We start from the raw sequence: 16,534 nt of genomic DNA, 5'->3' as shown, positions 1-16,534 counted from the left end.
TAGAAAATAATACCACAAAAAAATTAAGCTCATGACTATATTTAAAAAATCCAAGATGGCCGCCAAAATCCAAGATGGCCGCCATTAAATCTCATTACACAGGAAAACCGTCTGAGCATTTCACAAAGTTCAAATAGTGTGAAAAATGACCAGCATCATAGAAGATATACACATTTTATTTCAAAACACACAAACTTCAGTCTTAAACAAATTCAAGATGGCTTCTCAATTCCAAAATGGCCGCCATAGGGTCATTTAGACTATACAGACCCCGAATAAAGAAATGGCGCTAAAAATGGTTTGACTGAAAATATTTCTCTTGCATCAAACATGACCCCCATTTTTTCTGATTTTTATTCAGCTCTGACATGGTTCGTCAAGAGAATGTAAGATAAAGACATTTAAAGTAGTTCCTGATGTGTGATGGGTACACTTCGCATTTTGGCCCCTAGGCATTAGGTCGTCAATTACTATAATCATATTGGAAATATCATTAATGATATCACAGTATTACAAATAAAAGTGTTGATTGAAAAATAAAGTTCACGATTTTGCCTTTTTTCGTGACGTTACAAAATTGTCCAGTCTAGGTCCCCAACACAGGTGCATAGGATTTTACATGTTTATAACCTATATTTTTGTTTGGTATATGTCGCAATGTGGAACAATTATTTTCGAGCTGCATTTGTTTTCGCTATACACTATATTTATTTTCCCGAGTTATCAGAGTAAAAAAAAGTGCTATGTGTCACGGGTGAGAAAAATGTGCAGCCAGACCGGGACTCGAACCCGGGGCCTCGGAATACCGTTCTGATGCTCTACCGACTGAGCTACCCGGCCGCCTACACACTTTCTCCCTGTTTAAATATTCAAGTTCTATACCGTGTCATATTTCCGCACCATTTTGAAATTCGTCCTCGAATTTCAGCGAGTACTTTTATATATAAGCAATTACAGGCGTCAGAGACTAACCAGCGCAATGCCGCCGCGGTCCCATGTTCACACCCTATAAACGACTGTAGCCCCCTCTTCCTCTTGCGAGTGATCAAAACAATAAACAGACAGCTAAAAGTTAAAAAATAACATTTTAAAGTGACTGATTTGCTTTGAAGGTATGTATATTTACATTTTATTGGAAGCTGAACATGATTTGTTTCTGTATATAATGTGTTAGTCTGATGACAGGTAGAATTATAGCAAAAAACTTGATTGATCACTGATTTTGTCCAGAATTATACATTGTCGGCGTCAAAAGTACTTATTTTCTTGCTTAAAGAATGACCTACATGTAAATTTCACTGTTTCATGGATGAAGAAACAATACTAGTTTGGTAAAATAAAATAAAATCATTGATAAATTCTCCAATATGTTCATACCCGTCAAGGAAAGAAGATTCGGTGTTATTTCCTGATTGTATGCGTGCTTGCTTAAATACTGTACAAGTCCTTGCGAGTTTCGTAAAAAGACTGTATGCCTGTTTGTGAGTGACTTCTTTATAAAATATCGGCGTTTCCTATGGTCCTGTAGTACTTCTTCATAATTATAACCCGCAAACAGTTTGAAGGAGGGTGAAAGAGTTGAAAGAAATAGCATAAAACAGAGTACAAAACCTAAATAAGCATTTTGATATGAAGCGTAAAAAATAAACATCTCAAGAGACAGATACTTAAATGCATAAGTGAAGATTAATAACAATACATATTGAAAGTCAGTTTTCAACAATGTATAAACAAGCGTTGAATATTTCTAACTTTAGTACAGTAAATGGGAAAGGGAAAGACGTAAATTATTTACAGAGATTATATATTCTTCGTAGTAAGATAGTCGCAAGTCCTTGATGCCGTTTGCTTTACAACCATTTCCCACTGACGAGAGGCCGACCAGGTACCATTTTTTATTTGCTGTAGTGTCCAATTTGCACACTATTGGAGACCCATCGTCTTCCTGAAAAGTTGTTGAAAATGTCCTAGTATTTTTTTTTTCAATTTTCCTTTTAACCTTTATTTCTTCCTATGGCAAATCAAGTACATTATTTTCAGCGGCAAACACTCACGGATTACGGTCATTTGGAAATAATACACATAAGAAGTCATTTTCAAAGAAAATAAAAATTAACAGGTGATCTTTTTAGAAATATAAATACTAAATATACCTCGCAAATTTTGCTAGAACCACGGCATCTGCTGGTCGACTGTATGGTAATGTCAACTGTCTTGTAAGCTCTGCCATTGGCTGCGGGATATTAAATATTGTTAGAAATAGAAAGGTTGCCAAAGTGGTTTTGCGCCAAGTTATTGTATTTGTAGAGTCTATTGTATGCACAATTTGATGTTTTTTCTACTCCTTCTAGATCTTACAGATTTATGAAGCTTTTATATTTTACAGATTCATCAACCTTTTAGATTAAACAAGCAGTTTTATTGTTTCAAAGGAATAATTAACATAATTTACGAGAGTCTCTAATACCAAATGAAATCAGAAAATCTAAATGCACGAAGCTCAATGTTTTCAACTTACAGGAGAATCCTACAGCTTTACATTTTGACAATTGTCCTTCTTTCTTTCCGGAAATGTATCTGTCAAAAGGTCGTACTCCATCTCTTCGTCTTCGAAGCTTCTTGTTAAGCCTCGCAAGAATTATATGGTCATGAGCATCGTCTGCCTGTTTACAATAAAATATTTCTTTATGCTAATGTTCTTGATATTAAATACAAGATAACTTATTTAAAGTCGGTAATGAATTGGCTATGGGCTATTTTCCGACAAAAACAAAGTCATAACAAATCTGTATTAATGAAGATAGACATTAGTACATCACTGATTAAATATTTATAGGATAAAAGTGTGCAGTTAAGAATTATGATCAAATATAAATACAGATAGTGTAATAATAGGTTAAGTTATGATAAAAGGTTTTTGATTACATTTTTGCAAGTTGTTCTGAATTGTTGGAAGGGTTTAATGGTTTATATCTTAGAACGTCGAAGAGCTTATTTAATCTCACTTCGCTTGGTTATTATTTTGCAAGTACATTTGAGCCACACCATGAGAAAACCAACACAGTGCATTTGCGACCAGCATGGGTCCAGAGCAGCTTGCGCATCCGCGTAGTCTGGTGAGGATCCATGACGTTCGCTAACGGTTTCTCTAATTGCAATAGACTTTGAAAGCGAACAGCATGGATCTTGACCAGACTGCGCGGATGCGCAGGCTGGTCTGGATCCATGCTGGTCGCAAATGCACTATATTGCTTTTCTCATGATGCGGCTCTTTTTATGAAATTTCCGCTCGATAACGTATTGTCCTTATGCGATTTCAGCTATGAAAGCTATGTGCTCTTAAAGTAATGAACATGTAATGCCAGTCGGCAATTTACGTGAGCCTGCGAAATCTCCATATGATACTTCGTCTTTCTCCGGCTGCTAACGAAGCACGTACAAGTCACCAGACGGAGAATGCCGAAGTTCTATACGGAGAGTTCGTAACTGCACGGAAATTACCGATATTCAATACGGGTTTATTACCTTTAGAGCTATGTTATTGGCTGAATAATTCCGAAACGCCAAAACCTGCAATAGCATTTCCATTACGGATCTACAACATCAACCTACTTACACAGGGCTACAGGTAACGGAGTTGTTTGTACTCGTAAGTCAAAGTTTCTTGACAAACTAAAGAGAAAAACTATCATAATTGTTCATGTTTGTTGTTAATTGAAATTTGTCTTTCTATATTAATTGAATTGTTAACAGCAGATACTATATTTACAGTACATACCACAGTCGATCTTACAGTGCGCACGATGTCTGATTTTCTTGATTTTGAATCCATGGATGTGAAGAACACTTTGTATTTATCTAAATTCCTACCAAAATTAATAAACTCATTGGCAGGGTTGTAGTAACGCTAATGCTAATGCATTAATAATGCATTATTTGTTTTCAAATAATGCCAAGTAATGATTAATGCCACAATATTAGCATTACAAATAATGCTAATGTAATGCCAAAGTTAGTAATGCTAATGCTAATGCTTAGCATTACTTAAGCATTATTTTCTGTATCACTGGAAATCCCAGGTTCGAGTTAACTTGGTGTGAACCAGATCAGATCCAGAGATATACCACAAACCTCAATCTGAAGGACATGAAACACAATCCAAATGTTCAGGTATGCACAATATTCTGCCTAAATACTGATAAAATTTAAATCATATAAATTATGGGCTATCTAGTTATGAAACATTTTTGAACATACAATTTTACTTAAAACACTATCACTATTTGTTTGTAACCAATTAAATTTTCAATAACATTCACAGTGTATCTAATGCAAATTAATGCATTGAACTATACATTTAAAATCTGGGACAGCTCCAAAGCAAGTACACCCCAAACGCAGCTGTACAGGGTGAAATGGGCTGGAAGCCTATTTTGCATGAGCAGTGGAAAGTGATCTGTAATCACTGGTCTAGGTGTTTGAATTATGATAGTACAAGAGTGAATAAGAAAATTTTTAATTGGACATTAAGCAAAGGTAGTAGTAGATGTAAGAATTGGTCTTTTATTGTTACAGAAAAACTAAAGTCGATTGGTTTAGACAGATATGTTCATTTACCATTTTCTTGCAAACAGTTTCTTAAAGATGTATCTGATGTTTTGATGCAAAATCATGTCCAAAATTGGAAGACTGATTTAGAAAGAGTGACAGCTGTAAATGGTACAGGTGGCAATAAGCTAAGAACATATAAGCTCTTTAAGACTACATATACTGTCGAACAATATTGTAAATTAAACATGTCATTTGGGCATAGGTCTGCGTTTGCTAAATTCCGGTGTGGTGTGGCACCACTTCGGATAGAAACTGGGCGCTATGTAAATTTGCCAGTAATTGAAAGAAAATGCCCATTTTGTGCGGACAAGGTTTAAACGGAAATGCATGTTTTATTTGAATGTCCAATGTATGTGCTAGATAGGCAATTGCTGTTTGAAAAAGCTAACTCTGTCAGTGCTAGTTTTCATACTTTATGTGATACTGATAAGTTACAGTTTATATTCACCCACCCAGATATGATAAGGATTTTAGCAAAAACCTGTTATAACATTTTAAGACTCAGAAATAATCAACTATATAGTAAAAATAATACATGTAGTTGATTGTATAGATATCTAATAGTTGTAACATTATTATTGTTTTAAAATGAAGAATTCTTATACACAGTATCACTGATAATTGTAGTGTTGCCGCGCGGGCGGGGGCTTTACGTGGTTTTGTGCATCGTCTTGTGTTGGTCGATGAGTGGCTGTGACTTAAACTGATTGTATCCCCTCATTGCCTGATGGGAGATTGTGCGTACGGCTGTTGTGATGGCCTTCTGTCGCGTTGCAAGGGTACAATTATCTATGTGTATACATGTAAAATATTTTTGCTAATCCAACTACAGATGATCTGATCATATGTAGATTCATTATTTTAGCTCCATTTCCTATTTTGAAGTGCATTAGTACCCTAATACAATTTTCAGTATCTTAATATCTTCTACTTTTATGGCAGATTTTAGACTATGATTAGCAAAGATATTTTAACTTTTAATTGTATAAATGTAAATAGCACAGTGAAAGTTCATTGATGCTTGATCTTAAGCACAGGCTAAATCACGGCTAAATAGAGTCTCTTGGTAATGTGGTACTTTACTCTGGAGTGGGGATGAGGATCATGATCTAAAGGTTTATGATTGTCTCCCTTGCTCCACTGTGGAATGCTCCCAGTTGTGATAGAGTATGTGCTTTGACAAATGTGATAAGTTAAAAATTTCTGTGATATGTCTCTTGTAGTTCTATGTTAGAACGGCCATTTACATGTCTTGTTAGTCAATTTTATGTAATGTTTTATGTATTGTTTTATGTAATGTATGTAAATGGATGAGACAGTAATAAACAAATATATCGTCAAGCGCATATTCATAATAACAATTAAAGTGTGACATAATTAGTTTTGTCAACCAAAATATCAAACAGAACCTATTGTTATCTTTTGACACCTTTTTATCAATTAACATTATGTCACTGATAGTAATGTTAAAGACCTTAAGGCAGCTAGCTTTTACATGTCATGTCAAATAGGCTGTTAGGGAGTCATTAAACAGGTACTTGACTTTCAACATATATGGTTAAAATGTAGAATGCCTTGTGAAAAGAAAAGGTTGAAATCTGTGTTTGTTTCTATTAGAAAGCAGTTTGATGTTTTAAATAGGAAATTCAAAAGGGCATATCAATGCGAGAAGCAAGAACGCCTTGGAAACTCATTGGTAGATAAAAACAATCCTCGGAACTTCTGGCGGAAGATAGGAAAGATTGGGATGGCCAACGAGCGTAAAACCAGAGTTCCCCAGGAAGTGATAGACAGCGAAGGGCGTATTATTACGGACAAACCAGACGTTTTGAACAAATGGATGTTAGACTATAAAAATCTGTTTAATTGTAATGATACAAATGTATATGATGATGCGCATTTGCAGTATGTTGAAAATTGTTTAAATGATAACAATATGTTTCCGAAACGTGGCTGTTATGCTTTAAATGAACCAGTCAGTAGGGACGATGTTTATAAAGCGATATTTCATCTAAAACTTGGCAAAGCAACCGGCTTTGACGAGATTCCAGCTGAGGTTATCCGTAATGGAACATGTAGACGTGCTGTTCAAAATTGTTAGTTATGCTTTTGAAAATGGTATTGTCCCTAATGACTGGTCCAAAGGTATAATAAACCCTATTCCTAAGGGAAACACAAATCCACTTGATCCTTTAGAATACAGACCATTCAATAACTTTGTTGTCTATTCCTTACAAAGTGTATGCACATATTTTGAACAAAAGACTTATGTCTTGGGTTGAAGAAAATAAAATATTATGTGAGGAACAGAATGGTTTCCGTAGTCAGAGAAGTTGCTTAGATCATGTATATTTGTTTCATTCATTGCTGAATAACCGTAAATCAATGAAAAAAGAGTCATTTGCCTGTTTTGTTGATGCACGAAAGGCTTTCGATACAGTGAATAGAAGTTGCTTATGGTATAAACTTATGCAAACTGCTATACACGGTAAATTTTTAAATGCAAAACAGTCTCTTTATGCATCTGTATCGTGTGCGGTACGTGTCAATAACAACTTAAAAGATTGGTTTAATGTTAATGTTGGTGTAAAGCAGGGTTGTGTTCTTTCGTCGGCAATGTTTTCTATATATATTAATGATTTGGCAATAGAAATCAGGAATTAATGTTGACGACGTTATGATCTCAATCCTGCTCTATGCCGATGACATAGTACTGTTGGCTGAAAATGAAATTGATATGCAAAGTATGCTTAACACTGTGTCTGCCTGGTGCCGTAAATGGGGGCTCACTGTAAATGAAAGCAAAACTAAAGTTGTGCATTTTAGACAACAGTACAAAACTGTATCCAACTTTCAGTTCATGATGGGTGAACTTAATATAGGTACAGCATCTGAATATAAATATCTTGGTTTTTGGTTTAACGAAATTTAGACTTGGAAAAGTCTGTGAAGGAGGTTGCAAAATCTGCAAGCAGGGCTCTTGGACCAATATATATTTAACGAAAAACGCCCCAAACCTTGCCGTTAGTGGAGATCTAGGCTGGGCATCTGTAGATACTAAACAGAAGATTGAAGTTGTACGCCTGTGGTGTCGGCTGAAAAATCTTCCAGAAGATAGACTAGTTAGACAAATGCATTTTCTGTATGTTAATAAACCAAAATCATGGGAGAAACAGGCTCAAAAAATGTTTAATGTATTAGGTATAAGTGATATCATCATGGTCGATAAGCCTTGTAAGACTAGTGGTATTAAAAAAGCTAAAGATAAATTGTTTAACAATGATATGACTTCTTGGAGTACTAATTTGCAAAGTCAGGTTACAGTTGAAAATGGTAAAAAACTTAGAACTTACAGGGTGTATAAGGCAGATTATTGTACTGAGAATTATGTATTGCTAAATAAAGGGACCAACGCCGTGTTCTAGCTAAATTTAGGGCATGTAATCTACCACTTGCCATTGAAACTGGCCGCTACACCAAACCTAAAACTCCTGTAAATGAAAGACTTTGTAAATACTGTGATAATAATTGTGTAGAAGATGAAACTCACTTCCTTGTTTATTGTGAATTTTATAGTGACCTTAGATACAACTTATTTATGAAGGCACAATCACTGCTTCCTGATTTCAATAACCTAAACTCTGAAAGTAAGCTAGTAAAGCTCATGAATACTAGAGAGCTACAGTTTACCTTAGCAAGTACTCTTTTATCAATGTGTAGAAGAAGAAAACATGTTAAAATGTAGCAACACTTTGTTTTAAATTAAGATACATATAATTAGCTCGATATTTTTTGAAGAAAATGTTGAGCTATTGCACTCGCCCCAGCGTCGGCGTCGGTGCTACCGCTGGTTAAAGCTCGTGATAAAGTCAAATATCTCTGTTACTATTATAGCTATTGACTTTAAACTTAAAATAGTTATTTATTAGCACAGTCTACACCAAGAGAGACAACTTCAATAGCTCAGACTTGAATTTTGACAGATTAATGTCCCTTTTTAGCTTAGAATTCTTTTGGTTAAAAATTGTGATAAAACCAAATATTTCTGTTATTATCAAAGCTTTTGAGTTGAAACTTGAAACAGATCTTTATTATCGCAGTCTACGCCAGGAGAAACAATCTACATAACTCTGTTTGAATTTTGACAGATTTATGCCCCTTTTTAACTTAGAATTGTTTGGTTAAAGTTTTCGATTAAGTCAAATATTTCAGTTGCTGTCGTAGCTTTTGACTTGAAATTTAAAACAGTTAGTTACAGTCAAAGTTTATATCTTGAGAAACAATACCCATAACTCTGATTTGAATTTTGACAGAGTTATGCCCCTTTTTCACTTAGAATTTTTGGTTATAGTTTTACTTAATGTCCAATCTCTCTGTTGCTATCAAAGCTATTGACCTGAAATTTGAAGTGGTTATTAACTGTCTAAGGCTGCACAATAAGAAACAATCCACATAACTCTGTTCAGAATTTTGACAGATTTATGCCCCTTTTGCTAGGCTAGGCTCTAATTCAGAGTTAAACACTTAGAAAAGTCGAGCGTGCTGTCTTACGGACAGTTCTTGATTTTTTAAGTTGTACCTGAATTTTAATCCATTGATGTGCTACTAACACAGTAGTTTGTAGCATTACTTACGCTTTATGTTAACTTAGGATACATATAACTTTTAGTTTTAATTGCATTTTAGTCCTTGGATTTGCAACTCGCTCGGCAGTTTGTCTATCTTACCATCATATTAATTTAATACATATCCCACTGATTTACAGGCAGAGGCATGGAATGTTTTTCACTATGTAGATCAGATTGCCAGTGTTAAGTGAATCCATCAGGACAATATGAAATATGTGAATGTCTTGTAACATACAACTACACTAACCAAGCTAGATGAAAACTAACTTGTGGGTCTTTTCATCTGGTGCTAGCCTATGTCTGTTTGGCCATTGAAAATGTTGGCCCTTCTTAATCCAGGTTGTTGTGCCCCAATTATTAGTTTTCTCGCAAACAATCTTAAATGGTTATTTTTAGTTTTAATAAGTCATTTTATCTTGTTTTATGGTACTAAATTGTAGAAAAACGATATTGATGTGAAAGCTATGTGATCTGAGGAGACTGGTTGTCAGATAATACACCCTTTTCTGGTTTAAAGGAAATGCAAATAAGACATTAAATAATATTCAGTAGTTTATATATGCTTAACATTTAATTAGTACACTTATATCATTAAGAAGTTTTTTGTTTTTTTTGTTGTTTTTTTTAGTATGTTTTTGATTTTGTAGAGAAAAATTAGTCCAATTCTTTATTCCATGAGTAAAAGTTACAGACACTTAAAGTTTTATGATAATTTTTCGTCTGTGCTTATCAGACAGTCAGTCCCTTTTAACTTACATATAGAAAACATTTTACTTTTTTATATTGGAAGATCGCTGTTAGATCAATGGATAGTTTCGATGCTGTTGAGTTTGATTTGCCCGTCGATGCTTTGGTTACGTCACTGCTTTTGCGGTGGTGGCATGGGCGCCTTGGGGTAAATGATGGTCAACAATATTGAAACTTCCAAACTAAACATCTTGATGTACAAATTCATGTTTTATACTGTTTTAGTGTCTCATAGGTCAGTAATGGCTGGATGTAAAACTGTTTTAACGTGACTGTTTTATATATTATGTAAAATGATATGAATGTTTTACATGTGACACTTTAATAAAATATAAAGTTGAAAGTTGAAGTTTTATATTGAGTGTTTTTATAAAGTAATGGTAATGGTAAAAGAAAAATTCAGATATACTATAAGAAAGTTATGCATGTATTTAACTATAGATTACCTAGGTAAATACTGTAAAGCAGACTAAAGGCTCAAATCTTTGAGCAGCTCATGTTCATAAAATGCAACAGTGATAAACTATAATACATTAACCTTTAGCCTGCTGGCGGCGAATATTTCTGCCTTTGCGACCAGTGCAGAATAAGATCAGCCTGCACATCCGTGCAGTCTGATCATCGTCTGCACTGTTCGCTGTTCAGTCAGTAAACTTTTAGCAAACACCCCTTTGAATAATAAACAGTATTGCCCAAATTGAATGATGGACCAGTCCATTTAAGAAATTTAGCAGGGTAAAGGTGAACAATATCAAGCACTGGAGACATAGACAGATACAAAAATACTGAAGAATTTAAATGCTGTGTTTCTTATGGTGCTGTTGGATCATTTCAAGTATTTCATACAAAATAATCCCTAGTTGGTAGATTTGATTCATTACAAATGATTGTCATGTGTTGCTGCTATGAAATAAACAACTAAAATAATTAAATGAAAAACAAACAACAAACAAATAGTGATTCGATTATAACATGCAATGATTCACAAAAAGTAATGCTAATGCTAATGCTAATGCACCCTATGTAATGCTAATTTAATGCATTATTTTGACAAAAATGAGTAATGCTAATGCTAATTTAATGCGGATTTGTTCTAAGTAATGTTAATTTAATGCATTACTTTAGTAAGTGATTATTAACAACCCTGCTCATTGGTTAATATTAATTGTGGATCCGGTTAGTTGTCAATGCTCGAGATAAACTATGTTATATATCGTATTATTTACAATAGGGCTGTAAAAATAGATCCCCTTTTGCTGATTCTCAAATTAATAAACTAAAAGGTTTTATTCTGTTCAAAACGGTAAATGACAGACAAATTTACATACTAAACCTTTAAATTTCATCCTTTGAAAAAAGGATATAAAACAGAATGTGTATTACGTTACCAGATTTTATTGAGAATAAAAAAAAGGAAAGTACGCTTATCTCAGATTTCTTTCCATGTATATGTGAAACGGATTTGAAAAATTTTACCTGAATATTTTTAATAGTTCTGAAGGTGCCATCAGCAGGGCAGGACGTTAAGAGAAAGTACCCATATTTGGCTGTAATGTCATAGAGTGTTTCATTTGTCTACAGTTGTATTTATTGCAAAGGTCTTTGCCACACTTTACACCAACATATACCTAATTTTGCAAGAACTAAATGTCTTATACATGAATTATACAATGAGCCGCGCCATGAGAAAACCAACATAGTGCGTTTGCAACCAGCATGGATCCAGATCAGCCTGCGCATCTGCACAGTCTGGTCAGGATCCATGCTGTTCGCTAACGGTTTCTCTAATTGCAACAGGCTTCGAAAGCGAACAGCATGGAGCTTGACCAGACTGCGCGGATGCGCAGACTGGTCTGGATCCATACTGGTTGCAAACGCACTATGTTGGTTTTCTCATGGCGCGGCTCAAATTAGTATTCCGTGATAAAGAACACAACGTTTAAAGGTGGTCAATCACATTTAAACAACATTTAATGACATTTTTTACTTTTTGTATATTCTGGTAGAGAATTATTTAAGGAAGAAAAAGACCGATTACATAGATTTAGATTCCTATTTGAAATATATATTTTATAATTTTTATAAAATTTTGTAATTACTCCCCTTTAGGGATTATATATAATCCGCGCAATCGGTCAGGATCCATGCTGATTGCTTTCAAAGCCTGTTGCAATTAGAGAAACCGTTAGCGAACAGCATGGATCCTGACCAGACTGTGCAGATGCGCAGGCTGATCTGGATCCATGCTGGTCGCAAACGCACTATGTTGGTTTTCTCATGGCGCGGCTCAAATTAGTATTCCGTGATAAAGAACACAACGTTTAAAGGTGGTCAATCACATTTAAACAACATTTAATGACATTTTTTACTTTTTGTATATTCTGGTAGAGAATTATTTAAGGAAGAAAAAAACCGATTACATGAGTTAGATTTCTATTTGAAATGTATATTTTATAATTTTTATAAAATTTTGTAATTACTCCCCTTTAATATGAAAGTATATAAAAAGCTGGGTATTTCTTTTTATTTCGATACAATGTCTAGTTTTACATTTGCATTTGATAGACATATCAACTATTGAACAATCTGAACCAAAATGCAAGTTTAAAAGCTGTGTGTAGCTTCTGAATTCATTTATTTCCAATCAATCTTGGTTGCGCAACCAAGATAGGCAAAGGGAGGTAATAATAATTTTTCAAACTTGCGTTTCTAATGAATTCCATCTAAATACATAATTTTTAATGCAAATATTTTACAAATATATTACAATATGTCTAATATTTATACATTTCCTTAGGCAAAGTATGTTTATCAAATTTATACTTGATATAAATATAACTCTATCTTGGTTGGGCAACTAGGATAGGAAAATGAAATTTTAAAAATACCTCCAGTGAAAATCTAATTTGTATTAAGTGTCAAGTGAACATAAATGAGTGTAAATGATCAGATGCTAAAGTTTCGAACAAATCCGTTACATGGCCAAAATCTGATTATCCACCTTTAAGTGACAACATTTAACTTATTAAAACCAAATTAATTGTATTGCGTATCGAATAAATATCTCAAAATAAATACAACAAAATGTGTTTACAATGGTTCTTAAATAAAAACTCATCTTATGTCAAGACAAAACGGAGATATCCTTTAAAAATTCTTTTTGAGCATCAACTTTATGTTTTATGAGTGTTTATCTGTGGTACTTTAAAATAGTTTCATAGAAAAACACTTTAAACTTTATATCACAAACAGTTTGCGCTATGTTTTAGAATTAATATTAAAAAAAACACGTTTTAATGCATTATTAATATATTTTTTATGTAATATTTTCTTCTGAGATTAGCTAGTACCTGCCTATTTTACTGATTACTTTGAAGACAGCAGTTATGAAAATTCAAACTGTAATTATGTCATTACAGTAACTATTTCTTCCGCGATTCAATAAACTAAGGACAGACAGGAAAGATGTTGATGTTCTATCAAATTTGTGGTGGTTCAGTTATGTAATTTAAAAAGTAAAAATTCCAAATATAAACTTTCGTTGGTGTTATATAGAAATTTTCTGGTGATTACCTGTTTTTTACTACTTATGCAATTTTGAAACTATCAATTGAGATAAATTACCAATTTTTGAACGACGTGCCAGAAAAGGTTTATTTTAATGTCTTTTTAGACCCTATATATTATTTATACGATGTTCTTTCATTTCGGGGAGCAAACATTTAATAAAGATACTCAGCTCAATACAGCAGGGGGTTGGCAAAGCGTTTTGCAATAAATGCACTTGTATAAATTGAAACGCAGTAGTCGGTCTATATTTTTAATCCTCCTTCCGTCCGTCTGTCCGTAACACTTACGTGTCCGCTCCATATCTCCTAAACACCTTGAAGGATTTTTATGAAACTTTGGTCAAATGATCACCTCATCAAGACGATGTGAAGAACCCATGAGTCAGTCTTGTCAGCTCAAGGTCAAGGTCAAAAATCAAGGTCAAAGGTTTGAGCCTTCCATTTTGTGTCCGCACTATATCTCCTAAACCCCTTGAAGGAATTTTATAAAACTTGGGTCAAATGATCACCTCATCAAGGCAATGTGCAGAACCCATGAGTCAGTCTTGTCAGCTCAAGGTCAAGGTCAAAAATCAAGGTCAAAGGTTTGAGCCTTCCATTTTGTGTCCGCACTATATCTCCTAAACCCCTTGAAGGAATTTTATAAAACTTGGGTCAAATGATCACCTCATCAAGGCAATGTGCAGAACCCATGAGTCAGCCATGTCAGCTCAAGGTCAAGGTCACAACTTAGGGTGAAAGGTTTGAGCCTTTCATTTTGTGTCCGCTCTACATATCTCCTAAACCCCTTGAAGGAATTTTATAAAAACTTGGGTCAAATGATCACCTTATCAAGACGATTTGCAGAACCCATGAGTCGACCATGCCGGCTCAAGGTCAAGGTCACAACTTAGGGTGAAAGATTTGAGCCTTCTATTTTGTGTCCGCTCTATATCTCCTAAACCCCTTGAAGGAATTTCATCAAACTTGGGTCAAATGATCACCTCATGAAGGCAATGTGCAGAACTCATGAGTCAGCCATGCTGGCTCAAGGTCAAGGTCACAACTGAAGGTCAAAGGTTTGAGCCTTCCATTTTGTGTCTGGTCTGTATCTCCTCATTCCGTTGAAGGATTCATATGAAACTTGGGTCAAATGATCACCTCATCAAGGCGATGTGCAGAACTCATGAATCAGCCATGCCAGCTCAAGGTCAAAACTCAAGGTCAAAGGTTTTAGCCTTTCATTTCGTGTCTGCTCTATATCTCCTAAACCCCTTGAAGGAATTTTATAAAACTTTGGTCAAAATGATCACCTTATCAAAACGATGTGCAGAACTTATGAGTCAGCCATGCCGGCTCAAGGTCAAGGTCACAACTTAGGGTGAAAGGTTTGAGCCTTCCATTTTGTGTCCACTCTGTATCTTCTAATCCCCTTGAAGGATTTTCATCAAACTTGGGTCAAATGATCACCGCATCAAGAACTCATGAGTCAGCTATGTCAACTCAAGGTCAAGGTCACAACTCAAGGTCAAAGGTTTGAGCTCTGTATCTCCTAAACCCCTTGATTTTCATGAAACTTGGGTCAAATGATCACTTCATTAAGACGTTGTGCAGAATTCATGAGTCAGCCATGTCAGTTCAAGGTCAAGGTCACAGCTAAAGGTCAAAGGTTTACCCTTTCACTATCCATAGCATTGGCGGGGGATTTAGCTGTCTTTCAGACTGCTTTGTCTATATAACTATTATTGTCTTATACTCTAGGCGGCTTAGTTAGCTTATTTCATAGGACGCATACAGCCCTGTTTTAGAAATTTACCTCTCCTCTATGCAGTTTCTTAAAGTCAGTATCCACTTTCTGTCGACAAGTATACCATTACATACATCTTTTCCGTTTTTCTTTATCTTCACTGTAAAGGAAAAGTCACCATTGCTTACATCCTGGCCACCTTTCAGTCTTTCCACCACTGATTGACATAACGCCACAATGGCGACTGGAGAAATACAGAGTTAAACGGTAAATTTAGATAAAATTTTCTTATCAATAATAATGTAATTTTAATTGAATCATTGGCAAGGACTTCGTTTCTTCGGCGATCTTAACGAAACTTTTTTAGATAATTTGTAGCCAAAGACTCAATGAAGAATTCAACAAGGGGGCAAATCGGATTGATAACACAAAAATTATGTCTCTTGTCAATTCAAGATAACATATAACTTGATATAAGTGGGAAAAAATTGCCATTACAGATAGATCAATGGTTTCATGACTAAAAGTTAACTTAATTTTGGGGCAATTTTTATAAACGGTTCGGTAGCAAACTCAGCAGAGATTCGGAACGTATTTCTGCGGCCGTCCAGGTTCAATTCCCGTTCTAACAAGAACTACATTTCATTAACGCAAAAACTTCTTTTCTACCTTCAATCAGTTGCCAGTCATCGTTATTTGAAAGATTAAACTTGTATATTTTTGTAACAGTGTAAGCGACATAGACCAAAACTGATGCGATAATGTAAAATATCGTATTCAAAGAAGTATTTATCAGGAATGTTAATAGGAAATAGGAAATATCAGCATATATCCCAAATTTCATTGGAAATACGCCGAATTGAAAATGACTCTTGCAAAATATTGCTTGTTAATACGTTTTATTTTTAGTTTTGCTAAAAAGGTATGTTCACTAATATGTCAATGTCGCGTAACTTTTACGAATCACTGACTAAAAACTAGTATTTTTATAATCTGGATTGCAATCAGAAAAGCCGGTCTGACCAGACTACTGCAGTCCTAACAAATGATTAAATTACTTCAGAAGAGGTTCTGATTTTGCAAAATTAAAATCTGTCCACATTTTGCTAGATCGAAACAATATTCCGTTTGCTATATTAAGGTAATGGCTCGTTATGACAATCGACAGTATCCGTTCTTTTACGTATTATCCGTATGCAACTTCGGCATTCTCCGTATACAACTTCGACATTCTCCGGTTATTGTGAAAAGTA

This window comes from Mercenaria mercenaria, chromosome 15 (assembly GCF_021730395.1).
Source record: "Mercenaria mercenaria strain notata chromosome 15, MADL_Memer_1, whole genome shotgun sequence".
Lineage (NCBI taxonomy): Eukaryota > Metazoa > Mollusca > Bivalvia > Venerida > Veneridae > Mercenaria > Mercenaria mercenaria.
This window is presented reverse-complemented; position numbering follows the sequence as displayed.